Consider the following 18,304-nt stretch of genomic DNA (forward strand, 5'->3'; position numbering starts at 1 on the left):
ACCACCAGCAGAAGCTGCTGCTGCAGCTGGAAAGAAGAAGCCTATCACTAAGTAGCCATTTATCTCTAATTACAATTATTATTATTATATGTATTTTTCCATATATAGGAAATTGGAGTTGTTGTTGCAGATGAGTACATGCCGATGCTCCTGACTGAAACACGGCAGCAGCAGCAGGCACTGTCCATAGGGTCTCTTCTCGACCAGGTGTCATTTGACTATGTCGTAGCACAACCACAGCAGTGGTAGTCTCTGTCTACAAAATGTCTTCCCGGTCTTTCGAACCCAGTGTTGTTCGACTACGTCGTTGTACAGCTACAGCAGATACCGAACTTGAGCTTCACATAAGTGCTAGCAGAATATTACTCTTTTCCAATACGTACGTCTTACTGCTAGTGGATCTAAGCTTATGAATGTAAGTCTGGCACCCAAAAGTGACTTTGATGTGGGGCTAGAAAACGTTCATACGGGTACCAAAGGAGGGTTGCTATAGTTTCAGCTACCCACTTCCCATACATGCAGATCATGAAAGGAACCCTTTTTTTAGGATTTTTGGCAGGGTAGAGAATATGAAAACACGCGTTGGAGTACTGATCGAAAAATGTCGGAATCGAGACCGTCAACTGCATTAATGGTCATACAATAGCAATATAACATCCGTTTTGAAGATTTTAAAGCTGATGGGAACACGGGTTTACCGGTAATTCGAAAGCACTCGGCAGCAGCCTGCTGTCAAATTCAAATGATAAACCTCTCTTTGTACAGTAAAATGCCAATCTGTGTGTGGTGCTCTGCAGTTTGACTACTGGAGTAATAAGACCCCAAAAAACCATGGTTAATGTGTTATGTATAAAAAAAAGTTAAAAGTATTGATTAGGTACTTTTGCATACCCCAGGTTGTCAGAACGAATGTTCCACTTCGGCACTACCCAAATGTTACAGCAACAGGAAAAACTATTTTTCACCACAGTGGTATCAAGGCTCTTATTTGTATTTGCCCGTATTCCTAGTATAAATAAAGAAAACCGCAGGGAAGGTAGAGCTTTTGCCAGCCATAGAAACTAAAAACACTCATACGTTGGAGTACCGATCGAAAACTGTTGGAATCAAGACAGTTTACAGCATTAAGGGACATACGATAGCGACGTAGCATCCGCTTTTCCCAGAGTTTAAAACCGATGGTTAAACTGTAATTCAGAAGCGTTCCACAAGCAGCCTGCCGTCATATTACAATGGAAAGCCTTTCTTGACACAGTGAAATGCCAATCTGTGTATGGTGTTCTGCAGTTTGGCTACTGGAGCAATAAGTGCCTAAAAGCACCTTTCATGTGTTAAGTATGTATATGAAAAAAAGCTGAAAGTATTGGATAGGTACTTTCACAAGCCGCAGATTGTCAGAACAAATATTCCGATAGTTCTATTTTGGAAAAGTCGTTTAACGTCATTACTCCGAGAATAATGAAGATGCAAAGATCCAAGTTGGAGAATACATGTACTAGCCGTCATGTGTGTTTCAAAAGTGAGAATGCGTCACAAGCGTCCCACAGCTACAGGAAGGAAATTTTAGTTGCCTTGCGTCCCCCCTTGAACCCAAAATAATTATTGCATACTTTTATTCTTATGAACGAAAGAAAAATACACTCCTGGAAATTGAAATAAGAACACCGTGAATTCATTGTCCCAGGAAGGGGAAACTTTATTGACACATTCCTGGGGTCAGATACATCACATGATCACACTGACAGAACCACAGGCACATAGACGCAGGCAACAGAGCATGCACAATGTCGGCACTAGTACAGTGTATATCCACCTTTCGCAGCAATGCAGGCTGCTATTCTCCCATGGAGACGATCGTAGAGATGCTGGATGTAGTCCTGTGGAACGGTTTGCCATGCCATTTCCACCTGGAGCCTCAGTTGGACCAGCGTTCGTGCTGGACGTGCAGATCGCGTGAGACGACGCTTCATCCAGTCCCAAACATGCTCAATTGGGGGACAGATCCGGAGATCTGGCTGGCCAGGGTAGTTGACTTACACCTTGTAGAGCACGTTGGGTGGCACGGGATACATGCGGACGTGCATTGTCCTGTTGGAACAGCAAGTTCCCTTGCCGGTCTAGGAATGGTAGAACGATGGGTTCGATGACGGTTTGGATGTACCGTGCACTATTCAGTGTCCCCTCGACGATCACCAGAGGTGTACGGCCAGTGTAGGAGATCGCTCCCCACACCATGATGCCGGGTGTTGGCCCTGTGTGCCTCGGTCGTATGCAGTCCTGATTGTGGCGCTCACCTGCACGGCGCCAAACACGCATACGACCATCATTGGCACCAAGGCAGAAGCGACTCTCATCGCTGAAGACGACACGTCTCCATTCGTCCCTCCATTCACGCCTGTCGCGACACCACTGGAGGTGGGCTGCACGATGTTGGGGCGTGAGCGGAAGACGGCCTAACGGTGTGCGGGAGCGTAGCCCAGCTTCATGGAGACGGTTGCGAATGGTCCTCGCCGATACCCCAGGAGCAACAGTGTCCCTAATTTGCTGGGAAGTGGCGGTGCGGTCCGCTACGGCACTGCGTAGGATCCTACGGTCTTGGCGTGCATCCGTGCGTCGCTGCGGTCCGGTCCCAGGTCGACGGGCACGTGCACCTTCCGCCGACCACTGGCGACAACATCGATGTACTGTGGAGACCTCACGCCCCACGTGTGAGCAATTCGGCGGTACGTCCACCCGGCCTCCCGCATGCCCACTATACGCCCTCGCTCAAAGTCCGTCAACTGCAAATACGGTTCACGTCCAAGTTGTCGCGGCATGCTACCCGTGTTAAAGACTGCGATGGAGCTTCGTATGCCACGGCAAACTGGCTGACACTGACGGCGGCGGTGCACAAATGCTGCGCAGCTAGCGCCATTCGACGGCCAACACCGCGGTTCCTGGTGTGTCCGCTGTGCCGTGCGTGTGATCATTGCATGTACAGCCCTCTCGCAGTGTCCGGAGCAAGTATGGTGGGTCTGACACACCGGTGTCAATGTGTTCTTTTTTCCATTTCCAGGAGTGTATTTTATAAAAAGCCAAAGACATAAATTTGCCTGTAACGCAAGACACATTCACGGCAATTATCACAGTGGGAGCCAACAGACGGAACAGTGAAGGAAGTGAATTCTGACCGTAGTAGGTTTGTGAACACGGCTATTTGCACTGTCCATTGCCAAGTACACGGAATTTCGCGTGATTAAGGAAAATTACTAATTTAATAAAGTCATGTCTGCTTGCGACCACAGGTATCTAAGTATACACAATGTGAGTACAGATAGAATACGATAACCTAGAGTACAAAGCTTACATGAATCACGGAAAAATGTTGCGCACGAATTTCCTTACTTAGGCTAACTGAAAACTGTGTCGGCAGTAAAGGCATCTGGTCACAAAAGTTAAAAAATAAGTAATTGCCAAATCATGAAATAGCGGACTTCGAAACACAGAGACTAACAAGTGAGCACGGGACACTCACCAATTGGAAGCAGAAGATTCCAGTCAGTACTCGGAACACATGATTTGCTTGCTTGTACCTCTATTCATCATTCTTAGGCTCTCGACTTTTGTAACAACATGTATCACATACAAGATGTTACACTGTCGTGGTATGCAGTATACGACCGTTTGTCGAGTCTTTCAGCCTTATAGGCCACAGGTGATTTTCCTTACAATTCTTGTCCTGCCTGTACTCGTTCTCTAACGATTTCGATGTAACTGATCTGTAGTTTGCTTTCTTTTCTTCTTCAACATTACGAAGTCGTCCTACTTCGAAGTGGATTGTTTTCTCTAAGTCGATGGAAACGAAATACATCTGATGTCATGTCTGTGTAGGAGCGTACCTTTTCGTCCCAGAAAGTGTGCGAACATAGGGCACAAAGCGGTACGTAGTTGTCTCCCCTGCGCGATCTGTTCCACAGGCATTTATAATTTCTCGTAACTGAGCATTTGGAATACTGTTGGTACGTGCTGTAATTCTTAGAAAATTTCCCCTTGTCCGGTCCATACCGCGCCGAGCACCGAGCGATCGGTAGCCTTATTATTACCCGCCTTGTGCGAATATGCCGGCACTCCTTCTGGCGAACAGCTAATTGCGCCATTAAAAGCGCCGACTGGCTCCTGGCGCCGTGCGTGGGAATTATGAAGTGCGCAGCGGCAGCGGCGCCCGCCCCCAGCCCCCGGGATCCGGCCGCCACCCGCGCAGTCTGCCGCCTCCCGCCTCGCGCACGGGGCGGCGAGCACACCTGCGACACGCCGGCCTCCCGCGCGCGCTACTTAATTAAAACACGGGCCAGGGACACTCGGAATTACTGCGAGCGACGCCGAGCACCGCTAGCAATTACTGCAGACGGCATTAATAAGACAGCGTGGCGCGGCGCGGCGCCCCTAAACATGTCGCGCCCCGGCTGTCGCGTAAAGTGTCCTCGCTTTACGGGCGCCGGGCCGCGCCCGCCCGCCACCCGGCAGCACCAGCGTTTTGCTTATTCCGCCGCACCTCGCCTCGCCTCGCAGCCTCCCCATTACTCCGTTATTACCCAGACGAATCACGCTCCAGGTGCACTCCGCCCCCCCTGCGGCTGACTCTGCCGCCGCCTACCTGCTTTCACGCACTTCGTGTTGGCTGGGGCCCGTTTCATGTCTGGATGCACCGTACGGAATTTTTAATTCCAGCTCCGGCGAATCTCACTTGCCTCCTACAGACGCTGACAATTTCAACAAAATTGTCTGATACGTCACTATTTCCGAAGCAAGTGTGTGTCCGACTCATAAGCTCACCAGACGAAAGTATGTCGCCCCCTTAAAACAGCACACTGGTCGCTTTGGGGCTCTGTGGATGGTGTAGACCTGATACCAGGCGGTCATAAGACCCTCCAACGCTGACATAAGTGTAGAGTGCTGTGTATGTGCCAGCCGGTTATAAGGAATCAGCACAATAATATGAGTCACCGTGGAGGTGAGACAGAATGGCAGAAATGAGTTACTGCATGTACACACTGAAGCGACGAAGGAAAATTTGTACCAAAGCTGGGATTCGAACCCATATCGCCTGCTCAGTAGATGGATACGCCACTCTGTCAAAATGGCGTTGCACAACTACATGGATTACCCTAGCACGCCTTCTTCCTCAATTCAAATTCCCATTCATGTCCCAGCTCACTTGGCGTTCCTCCTAAACTCCAATAACATTGCAGAGGCTCTCCAGCTGCATGGAATACCACCTAAGCATCGTATGAAATGGGGGATCCTGCCTGAAATCCAGGCGTAGGTGCTTTAACAAATGAAATAGCTGGACGAAGGCAACAGGAAAAAATATTTTTTGTTAGCAAAATAAGAAAAAACTGTTGCCTATTTCTGACACTGAACTGTTTCAGGCTAGATTTTGGTATATCCTAGTATCTGTATACGCTGAGGTGTTAAAAAAAAAAGGTTCAAATGGCTCTGAACACTATGGGAGTTAACATCTGTGGTCATCAGTCCCCTAGAACTTAGAACTATTTAAACCTAACTAACCTAAGGACATCACACACATCCATGCCCGAGGCAGGATTCGAACCTGCGACCGTAGCGGTCACGCGGTTCCAGACTGAATCACCTAGAACCGCTCGGCCACAGCGGCCGGCTACGCTGAGGTGAAATGATGTTCAAATACCCCGATACAAGTGAGAATGCAATGGCCTAAGGTTATGAATTACACAAGGGAAGCTACGGTTGTCTTAAGCATTCTACTTTATATGAAGTCGGGTTGTCCTTAAGGGGCTTTCAACATTTTCTTTCTTTTCCGTTTTTTGTCATATTTATTTATATTTATTTAAACTTTATTAATATGAGACTCTAGTAAATAACTGATTGTTATTTCGGTGAATTTTTATAGAATTTTTTAAACATTTCGTTTTAGAATTCAGTATTTGCTTGAAGGAGGTTCTTTCAAATTGTCTTTATTTGGTAATAAATTACTTTAAATTTCATTGGATTTGAGTTTATTAACAATTCATTGCTGTGCTAAGTGACCAATACAGTTGCTTGGGCAACTTTATTGGTAATAAATTAATTTAAATTTCATTGGATTTGAGTTCCATTGACAAAGCATTGCTGTGATAAATGACCAATACAGTTGCTTGGGCAGGTTGTTTGCTCAAATGAATCTGTATTTTCTGTCCAAGTGGTCAATAAGGGTATAAATGTTGTAATTTTAACCCGGGCTCAATGTATTCCAGGCTGTAATCATAAGGGGCCGCCTACACATAACAAAGTCGAAGCTAGAAATATTCACATACTGGCCAAATTTTATGTGCATATCAATGTATGTTTCCCTCTGTAGTTATTTCGATGGTAAATGGTTCGTTTCCGCACTCAGTTACTTACACAAAGACGTTTGCGGGGCAGCATTCGAGTAACGAGTGCCTTACTATGACAACGACGTACGACTGCTTAGGTAGTTGAGTCCATGAAAGTCTTCAGTTAACATGACAAATAGTCTTGATGGTGCCTGAACTGCGCGATCGAGACTGCTTATCCAAAGATTTCAATTTCCTGATCAGGAATATAGCATAAATTTCACCATTCTCCTCGACGCTGCCGGCCGCGGTGGTCTCCCGGTTCTAGGCGCTCAGTCCGGAACCGCGTGACTGCTACGGTCGCAGGTTCGAATCCTGCCTCGGGCATGGATGTGTGTGATGTCCTTAGGGTAGTTAGGTTTAATTAGTTCTAAGTTCTAGGCGACTGATGTCCACAGATGTCGAATAGTGTTCAAAGCCATTTGAACCATTTCCTCGATGCTGAGCAAGTCAGAAATCGTCCCAGAAAGCACTACAGTGGACAGCTGTTAATGATTATTACTTTAGCGTTTTATGTAATTGCGCACGGTCTACTGCACTGGGCACTCACTACTGGTGCTGTGACCTAAATACATCTGAAGCTTCTTGAATGACTGAAACCGCCAGAGAAGTGACATTTAAAAGGTATCCATTGCAAAATCGTGTACTACAAGTTTAATACAATGAGGTGACCAAAGCCGTTTTGCCCGGCGCAGTGCAGCAGCTCGATTTGGCACCAACTCAACAATTCGTTGGATGGTTCAAATGGCTCTGAGCACTATGGGACTTAACATGTGAGGTCATCAGTCCTCTATAACTTAGAACTACTTAAACCTAACCAACCTAAGGACATCACACCCATCCATGCCCGAGGCAGGATTCGAACCTGCGACTACAGCGGTCGTGCGGTTCCAGGCAGAAGCACATAGAACTGCTTGGTCACACAGGCCAGCTAATTCGTTGAAAGTCCTTTTGCAGGAAAATTCAGCCATCCTACCTCTACAGCCGTCAATAATTGAGAAAGTGTGTCCGGTGCACTATTTTGTACACAAACTGACCTCTCGATAAACGTTCGATGGGATTCATGCCGAGTGATGTGAGTGGCTAAGCCATGCTCTCAAACTGTCCAGAATGTTCTCAAAACAATTGAGACCCGGTGATATGGCGCATTGTCATCCATAAAAATTCCATCGTTGTTATGGGACAAGAAGTCCGTGATTGACTGCAAATGGTCTCCAAGTAGACAAACGTAATAATTTCCAGTCAATGATCGATCAATAGCACCAGAGGACCCAGTCCATTTCATGTATACGTATCCTATACCATTATGGAGTCACTACCAGCTTGCACAATGCCTTATTTAGAACCTGGGTCCATGACATGGTGGGATTTGCGTCACACTCGAACCCTACCATCAGCTCCTACCACTTGAAATCGCAGCTCATCTGACTAAGCCGCGGTTTTCCTGTAGTCTAGGGTCCAAGCGATGTCGTCACAAGCCCAGGAGATGTTGCGCTGTTAGCAAAGGCACTCGCTTCGATTGCCTGCTGCCATAGCCCAACAACGCCAGATTTCGCTGCACTGTTCCAACGGATACGTTCATCGTACAACCCACTCTGAGTTCTGCGGTTTTTTCCCACAGTGTTGCTTGTCTGTCAGCACTGACAACTCTACGTAAACTGGGCTGCTCTTGGTCGTTAAGTGAAGGCGGTGTGCCTCTGCGTCGTCCTTGCTGAGAGGTAATGCCTGAAATGTTGTATTGTAGGCGCACTCTTAACACTGTGGATCTCGGAATACTGAATTACCTAACAATTTCCGCAAGGGAATGTTCTATGTGTCTAGGGCTCTGAGCACTATGGGACTTAACATCTGTGGTCATCAGTCCCCTAGAACTTAGAACTACTTAAACCTAACTAACCTAAAGACATCACACACATCCATGCCCGAGGCAGGATTCGAACCTGCGACCGTAGCAGTCGCGCGGTTCCGGACTGAGCGCCTGAACCGCTAGACCACCGCGGCCGCCCATGTGTCTAGCTACAACTACCATTACGAACTGAAAGTCTGTTAGTACCCATGATGCGACCATAATCACGTCGGGCACATCTTCACATGAGTCACCTGAGTACAAATGACAACTCCGCCAACGTACTACCCTTTTATGCCTCGTGTACGAGACATTACCGCCCTCAGTGTATTTGTATTATCCCACGTCTTTTGTCACCTCAGTGCATAATCATTGTTGTGGAGCTAAGATGCCAATGGAAAACTGGTTTATGAACTGTACTTACTACGTGAATAGTATTTGAAAAAGCAAACCGCATACAATTTGAAAAGAAAATATCAGGAGCTGATGGCAAGGTGTAGAAAAGCGCATCTTGCGAGGGTAGAGGTACTGCCAGGTACGGAGAAAACGCTGTTGCGCCCAGCGTTAATTGCAGTGAAGCGCTGAAGCGTAGTTAAAGCGTACCAGTAAAGCAGTGGTTAATTATGCAAACAGGCCTCTTAGAGCAAATTAGCAGAGATAAAATTTCACTTTACCTTCGTCGTCGCACACAGCTATAATGGTAATTTGTCCTGCTATGTCGACGAACTTCGTAGGGTGCAACTTTGAAAAAGTTTCCAAATGGTTTCCGGAAACAACTCTGACAAAATCAACAGCTTTGACACTGTCATAGCAGCAGCTTTCCGCTAAAAATGCCTCCATCTATTTCAGCTCCAATTCGCAATTTCTCCTTTGTCTCCTTAGAAGCTGGTGTGTCTGTTGATATTATTATCATTACTATATTATTATTATTATCATTATCATTATCTTACTAGTAGTAGTAATAGTAGTAGCTATTGTTGTTGTCTTTTTTGCTGTAGTGGTGGAGGTGGTGGTGGTAGCAGTAGTTGTACCCCTTTCGTTATTAATACTGATCATTATTCATACCAAAATTTTGTTGTGATGAGCAGCAGGGTGAATTACAAGAACATAAAGACGACGGACTGTGTGACGAAATGAATTATATCAAATGGAAATCCTCTGAGGCAGTAACCGATGGCCTAAGCAAAGGAACTGAGAGTAGTTCAGAGGAAGAGCGGTGAAACGTAGTGAAGAACTACATAAAAATCAAGGCAAGCGAAAGTAGAGGCAAATCTTAAAGATTGGTAGAAGAAAATGTAATAATATTAAGAAGGTGGTAGGAACGCAGCGAAATAGACTGCCTCGGAATGAAATTAACAGGAAGTGTACAAAAGCTGGAATGAATGAGAGAAACGTGCGAAACGTTATAAGCGAAAATCATAATATGCTTTATATTCTACATTATTAATATATTTTGTTAACCAGTTTTCGGTTAAAAGGCCATCATCTAATTTAAAATCTAATGACGCCATTGTAAGCCAAAAACCGGTTACCAAAATAAATTAATACTGAAGAACGTACAGAATATTGTGCATTTCATTCACATTATAAGTTTGTTCTAAAAAGAAGCGACAGAATAATTAGTTAACTCGAAGAGACATAGAGAAAGATGTGTTTCTAGGCAAAATTCAAGGTGGCGTTCAAAATATTAAGTCTGACTTCGGCCTAAAATATAAAGGAGTTAGCCTAAGTGGTGCAGATAAAATACTATGAAATTCAGAAGAAAGACCAGACGGGTGGCAGTACATCGAAGGCTTGTACAACAGAGCAGGAACTGTCCAGAAAATGATAGAAATAAGTGATTCATCAACAGGAATGGAAAAAAAATTACGGTAACAAATTCTGAAATTGGGCCTAGTAATGGAAGGCAGACTGAAGAAAAATGGGAATGCCTTCCTAGTGAATGTGGACTTGCAGAAAGTCTTCAACATAGTAAGGTGAAGTAAGATGTTCAGGATACTTAGAAGACTGAGGCAAAGTGCAGAGATAGACATATAATCTGCAGAATCAAAACCCAAGTGGGAGTAATAGAAATGGAAAGTGAAAAGATGTAAATTAGTGTTAAGAAGATATTCTTTTACATCTATTAAATCAGTGCAGTAATAAAATAAGTGAAAAAAAGATTTTTTTAAAAAGTCGTCAGTCATCTGACTCATTCGATTCAGCCCGACACGAACTTCACTCCAATCCCAACCTCTTTCTCTTCTACCTGTGTTGTATGTATTCCAATCTCTATCTTCCTCTACAGTTTTTTTACCCTCTAGAAAGTCTGTCTACTACTACTGCAGTTACACCCTGATATCTTAAGATATGTCCTGTCCTCCTGTCCCTTCCTCTTATCAGTATTTTACATTTTTTTCCTTTCTTCACCGATTATGCAGAGAATCACCTCATTCCTTACCTTATCAGTCCATTTCATTTTAAACATTCTTCTGTAGCATCACATCTCAGACAATCCCCAGAATCTTCCTCCTCAAATTAAAGCTTTTGTTTCATGCTAATGGGCTTCTCTTGGCCAGGAATGCCTTTCTTTCCTGTGCTGGTCTGCTTTTTGTGTCCTCCTTGCTTCCTCTGTAATGGATTATTTTGCTTCCAAGGGAGCATAATTCCTTAACTTCGTCCATCTCATGATCACCAATATTGATCCTAAGTTACCGCTATTCTTATTACTGCTACTTCTCATTACTTTTATCTTTTTCCGGTTTACTTTCAATCCATATTCTGTATTCACTGGACTGATCGTTCGATTCAACAGATCCTGTGAATCTTTTTCACTTTCACTGAGAATAATAATGTCTACTGCAAATATATTCATTGATATCTTTTCACTTTTTACACTCCTGGAAATGGAAAAAAGAACACACTGACACCGGTGTGTCAGACCCACCATACTTGCTCCGGACACTGCGAGAGGGCTGTACAAGTAATGATCACACGCACGGCACAGCGGACACACCAGGAACCGCGGTGTTGGCCGTCGAATGGCGCTAGCTGCGCAGCATTTGCGCACCGCCGCCGTCAGTGTCAGCCAGTTTGCCGTGGCATACAGAGCTCCATCGCAGTCTTTAACACTGGTAGCATGCCGCGACAGCGTGGACGTGAACCGTATGTGCAGTTGACGGACTTTGAGCGAGGGCGTATAGTGGGCATGCGGGAGGCCGGGTGGACGTACCGCCGAATTGCTCACACGTGGGGCGTGAGGTCTCCACAGTACATCGATGTTGTCGCCAGTGGTCGGCGGAAGGTGCACGTGCCCGTCGACCTGGGACCGGACCGCAGCGACGCACGGATGCACGCCAAGACCGTAGGATCCTACGCAGTGCCGTAGCGGACCGCACCGCCACTTCCCAGCAAATTAGGGACACTGTTGCTCCTGGGGTATCGGCGAGGACCATTCGCAACCGTCTCCATGAAGCTGGGCTACTCTCCCGCACACCGTTAGGCCGTCTTCCGCTCACGCCCCAACATCGTGCAGCCCACCTCCAGTGGTGTCGCGACAGGCGTGAATGGAGGGACGAATGGAGACGTGTCGTCTTCAGCGATGAGAGTCGCTTCTGCCTTGGTGCCAATGATGGTCGTATGCGTGTTTGGCGCCGTGCATGTGAGCGCCACAATCAGGACTGCATACGACCGAGGCACACAGGGCCAACACCCGGCATCATGGTGTGGGGAGCGATCTCCTACACTGGCCGTACACCTCTGGTGATCGTCGAGGGGACACTGAATAGTGCACGGTACATCCAAACCGTCATCGAACCCATCGTTCTACCATTCCTAGACCGGCAAGGGAACTTGCTGTTCCAATAGGACAATGCACGTCTGCATGTATCCCGTGCCACCCAACGTGCTCTAGAAGGTGTAAGTCAACTACCCTGGCCAGGAAGATCTCCGGATCTGTCCCCCATTGAGCATGTTTGGGACTGGATGAAGCGTCGCCTCACGCGGTCTGCACGTCCAGCACGAACGCTGGTCCAACTGAGGCGCCAGGTGGAAATGGCATGGCAAGCCGTTCCACAGGACTACATCCAGCATCTCTACGATCGTCTCCATAGGAGAATAGCAGCCTGCATTGCTGCGAAAGGTGGATATACACTGTAGTAGTGCCGACATTGTGCATGCTCTGTTGCCTGTGTCTATGTGCCTGTGGTTCTGTCAGTGTGATCATGTGATGTATCTGACCCCAGGAATGTGTCAATAAAGTTTCCCCTTCCTGGGACAATGAATTCACGGTGTTCTTATTTCAATTTCCAGGAGTCCTCTCTTCAACTTTTCTTTTGTTTCCATTATTGTTTCTTCGATGTATAGACGGAACTGTAGGGGCGAAAGTCTGGATCCCTGTCCCAAATCCTTTTTAATCCGAGCACTTTGTACTTGGTCTTATAATCTTTTCGTTCTCTTTTGTTTCTCTTACATATTGCATATTACTCGCCTTTCCCTATAGTTACACCAGTTTTTCTCAGAATTACATCTGTCCAACACTTTCTCGAGCTCGATAAATAGTACGAGAGTGTCTTTGTTTATATTCAGTCTTTCTTCCATTGTCAAGTGTAACGTCAGGGCTGCCTCTCTGATGCTTAAAAGTTTCCTGAAGCTAAGCTGATTTTCGTCTAATAGATCTTCAATTTTCTTTCCCATTCTTCTGCATATTATTCTTCTCAGCAACTTGGATGCTTGAGCATTGTGCGATAAAAGACTGCAATTTGTTGCTCTATAACGTCATCGGACAATTCCTCCCCCCCCCCCCCCCCCCCCCCCCCCCCGCATAGTGGCCTTCATTGTACCCTGTCCGCCCCGATAGCTGAGTGGTCAGTGTGACGAACTGCCGTCCTACGGGCCAGGGTTCAGTGCACGGCTGGGTCGGAGATTTTCTCCGCTCAGGGACGGGGTGTTGTGTTGTCTTCATCATCATTCCATCCCTATCCGGCGCGCAGGTCGCCCAACGTGGCGTCGAATGTAATGAGACCTGCACCAAGGCGGCCGGACCTGCCCCGCAATGGGCCTCCCGACCAATGACGCCAAACGCTCGGTTCCATTTCCATTGTACCCTTTCCATCTCTCTGCTTCCACTCTGCGTTTATCACTGCTCTCTTAATGTTGCTCCCCTGCTTTTAATTTCATCAAAGAGCTTTTTGACTTTCCTATACGCTGAGTCAAGTCCTTCCGAAGATTATTCCTTTTTCGGTTTCTTCACATCTCTCATGCAGCTTCCCTGCAGTTCCTGTTTATTTCATTTCTAAATGAAGTACATTGCTTTACTCCAGTTCTTCCCTGAACAGTTTTGTATTTTCTTTCTTCGTCGATTAATTGTAGTATTTCTTCTGCTAACCAACGTTATGAAGTGGAACAAGAGTTCGAGGGGAACGGAGAGCAATCATAAGTTTCGCAGGCGACGTAAACCTTGTGAGTGGATGAAAGGAAGAATTACAAGAGATGATGAAACGAATGGGCAGGATACTTAGCACATAATTTGGCTTAAGGATAAAAAGAGCAACTTGCTTAACATCATACCGGAACGAGGTAGTAGTGGTAGAAGAGAAGGAATTTTCTTAACTAGGAAACAAGATTACATTCGATGCCCGAAGCAGGGAAAATTTCATGAAGAGACTGGCACTGACGAAGTGCCAGTGAAAGATTACGGATATTGATATGGAGCCGAGGAAGAGATCCTGGAAGAGTAATAATGGAACACAACATTATTTGAAAGTTAAACGTGGAACACTGGAAACCAAAAAAGACGCAGGCAGCAGTTGAAATGTGATGCCATCGTTACGGCACCTGTCTCAGACATGTCACAGCAGCAAGCCACGGGGTATGCACCGCCATGCAACGCACGGTAGCCTGCGGAGTATATATGTAGATATAAATGCCACCAGGGTAAATTTGCAGTTTTACGCTGCGCTATTGCTGTCGTAACGTTCTGCTACGCAGCGGTCTGCAGCAGCTGTGGGCTGGCTTGTTGTAAATCTGAAGATCACCCACGAAGATACAAACTAATGATACCGGATAGAAGTGTTTCTGGAACGGAAAATAAACGATATATTGAAATAGATTTAAACGCTCTTATTTATTACGTTTTTATTTCCTCCCATACCGGACCTGCTCCGCAAAAATTCTTCTTCTCTTTCTTTGGAATTCTCTTTATCCTATATGCTATGTCGGGGTGACATTTTACGGCATTTAGGTGAATGTGAAGGGTATGTATTAAGACTTCTCTTGATCGATCCTTGGCCTCATTCCATGATGCTCTATTGCGACGCCTGTCCACACCTGTGTACTATCTACCGTAAGCAGCTCGTGGTCGAAGAATCGTTCAACAGATATATTTCCTATTTTCACTGAATCAGCTGAATCGCTGTGGATCGACAGCTCGCACCACGAGCTGGAATAAAATTTTTGGAGTGAAGAGGGCGTTCCACGTTTGTTGAGAGTGCCGTCCAGACCGTTTTCCCGATAGAGACAGTGTGTGAAGCAGCACGGGCAGCGCAGGTCTGCGGGGCGACGGGCCGGCTGTTTGTTCTGCCGCCCGTGAGACTCCCAAGTTTGTGTGGCTGAGCATCTTCCGAACGCGAGGGACGTGCACCGGAAACGGGAGAGTGCACATTATTCCTTTGACCGACCAGGTCTGGTGCCGAGCGATGGGTCATTGTCGTCCACACATCTGGAGGTTCCAAGTTTTCCAGTGTTTGTCACCGCACAGCGGTTTTGTATGCTCGGTGAGCTACTTTCAGTTTGTCGTTTTGGTGCCGAGGCGTCATGGCACTCGTAAAGACTGATCTTGCTCTCCATTGTGAGCGTGGTAATTGTGACTGGTTCGCGTGTTTGTGCCCTGCTGCATCTATATCGGATTCTGTTCCGCTTTCTGTGGTTTTTGTTCTCTGTTCCTGCTTCTTGCCAGGCAATTTGAGGAACGTGTCGCCCGTATCTAAACTTAATAGCTATGATTCGCTAAGTGTCGTAGAGTTGTTGTTTAATGGTGTATTTTGAATTATTGGTGCTTTGTAAATTGTGTGTGTGTGTGTGTGTGTGTGTGTGTTTGTGTGTGTGTGCAGGGACGGAGGAGGGAGGGGGGGGGCGACATTTCAGTTCACTGCATGTTACAGATATTTTTCATCTGTAGTGTAAAATAAACTTTCCAACAGTTTCCTGTTGCTTCATTGTTATCCATCTGACATCCCGTTGTTGATAAGGGCTTCCTTAAGACTTTTACATGGTTTACGGTCTTCAGCGATTTGCATCCACGTTAGTGCTACAAGTTTTGTAATGGCATGTACTCACCTTCGTTTAGGACATGTGCCAAAGAATTTGCATGCTTTATCTACCGTAATACCTGTCCAACCCTATAAGTCTGGCCCACCACATTCCATTCTCATTAAATTCCTACTTACGACTTCCACTTCAATCTCTGCCCCTGAATCTTTCTTCTACCTCAGGATATAATACTGTAGGTCATACCAGAGTGAAATAAGTTGCTACAAACATTACCTGATGTTGAAAAACGGTTTCAGTCTGTTTGTATATCAGATACTAAAACTTCACAGAAAACTAGGTATCTATCTTGAGTTATAGGAATTTCTAAATTTTTAGATTACAGATTATCTGACTATCTTGTTGCCGATACTGCATATTTTTTGCACTGATTAGCCAGAACGTTATAACCACCAGCCAATAGTCAGTATGTTAGTAGCAGAGCAAAGCTGATCCTGGTGCACTTTTGATGTCACATTGATACACTAATTAACGAAATTGATCAATTCAACGGCCTCTCCTCCCCCTTCATGCTCCTCTAAACCTGTTGTTATGCTAAGTGGTTTATGACCCCTCATTGTTGTTTTATTACCCCCTGGGGGTGGATTTATGACCCCCTGAGGATAAACTGTCCTCCTGAGAAATCTCCCACACCTTCCCCTCTCTAACCTCCTTCCCCACCTCTCTTGGAAATTCCCAATTCACTCCCACCCACGTCGATAGCAGCACACTTTTGGTATCAAATGAACTGACTAATTAATTAAATTAATCAGTTACTTAATCCCTCCCACTCTGGCAATACCCACAGCCCATCCCTCCCCCACCCCTTCCACCCCCCCATCTGGAAACTGGCTGGAAAAAGGCTCAGTGTGTGCTGGAGAAGAACGATTTCACATCATGAAATTCAAATCAATGATGATCTCGTATATTGCTGTGTATTCTTTATTTAATCAGTATGCTGGAGATAGGGCTCCCCCACTTGGATAGAGCTCACAATTTTCTCCACTTCCCAAGACCTAATAACGGTAAGCACTGATGGATACAATGAATTACGGTATATTACCTGCCATTTTTGGTCGCCTGCACATGTGTCCATCATCTGGTCACCGCCACATAGGTCAAGCACTGTCCAGTGCTCTAATTACAGATCCTCATACTAAATACCTTTAACCATGGAGCCCATGTCGACCTCCTTTGATCCTGAAGCCCCAACAAAGCACCAGGTGGTGATAACAAACATAGTGGTAAATAGTCCATATTAACTAACCTATCGAATTAATTGTTTAACACTTTACAGAGTCAAATATATCGCTTAAGACACTTACCGCCACTTTACTATGATTCTTCTTCATAATAAAACACATTTTCAACATTTGACAGTCACATGCAAACATTCTGAAAATCAAGTTATTAAATTTCCGCCTCAAATATATTGTAGCGCTTCATATATACAAGGTCTTGTATGCACTGATGTTTGAGAACTGAAGCACTCCTCTCCATCACAATTTTTCCACCTGAAACTAAACATACCTGTTGAAAAGAAACCTTATGATCACACACACTTGTAATCATGAAACATGTACTGTAAGCCGATTGCCGGGTGGCTGCGCCCGCACCAGGTGGAATAAACCCACACCCACACTGGCCATGCTGGAAGCTCTACACCCATGCCCCAGCATCCACACACCACAGATGCTCAGAGGTCGCGGGATGTCACCAAGCAGCCAATCGATCAATTTACGTGAGGGAAAAATCGTCCAGCACAAACATTCGTCATAATGAATCTTCTCACACAATACACACGTCCGGATCTGTCGTCACTCACGCAGCATACTTGTTACCTTGCTATTCAGTCATCCAGAGGGCGCCACGACTGGGACTTGTCCCCGTGGCTGCAGGCATGAGCTGGTCAGCCGGAACTTTTCTTTGTAACTGCCACTCACAACAGACTAACCCATGGCTTCTGGCCGACTGACGCCTGGTGCCCATTCCTGCCACTTATTGTGGCACAATGTGAGACAAACAGGTATGATTCAGACTAAGAGTCCCACCCTTGACATAGACGCCTCAGTTTAAAAAATCCAATTTACTCAATCCGAAGTGTGCATGTTGTTGTCCATACACTCTGAACTTCTCACGTCAAATATAGATTCCTCCTCTTTATTTGAGGTTTTTTTTTTTTTTTTTTAAAGACAGAAGAAATTGGACCATGAACTCGTTGTCACATCGCTGAAGTGTCGTTGCGTGTGTGCAAAGCCTATACAACACGATGCCATAGGCTATGTTTCATCTTAGTTTTCTCTCATGGGGTACAAAAATCTGTTCTTATCACTCTAATATCTGCCACGTCCTGCATGACGGGGCTAGCATATTAAACTCAGTTTTGGGTCACAATGGAGCACTAAGAGCATGCTCTACCTCTATCACAGGAGGCCTCCTCGCTTTTCAACTCCAACCAAATGCCTCATCACTTAAGAAGACACTGAAGGTAGCAACACAGAGAAGTTATAAATATCAGGATTATACTACGCATCACTTTATAAATTCAGTAATATAGCTCATTTTAATACGATGATTATCTCCCCCTGTGTAGGTGGGAGATGGCAATTCCATTAAAAGACCTCGCCGCAACAAAAAATCTCCTCTTCAGTGCTCCAACTATCTAATCATATTTGGGGTACTTTCTCTCTCTCTTACACCCGCTGACAGCACGTCATTAATATCAAATTTATTGACTGATTAATTAAATGAATCATGAAAGTCCCCTTACATGGTGCGTACTATTTTCCTGCAGACGGATTAG

The sequence above is a fragment of the Schistocerca gregaria genome, chromosome 4 (assembly GCF_023897955.1).
Source record: "Schistocerca gregaria isolate iqSchGreg1 chromosome 4, iqSchGreg1.2, whole genome shotgun sequence".
In the NCBI taxonomy this organism is placed as follows: domain Eukaryota; kingdom Metazoa; phylum Arthropoda; class Insecta; order Orthoptera; family Acrididae; genus Schistocerca; species Schistocerca gregaria.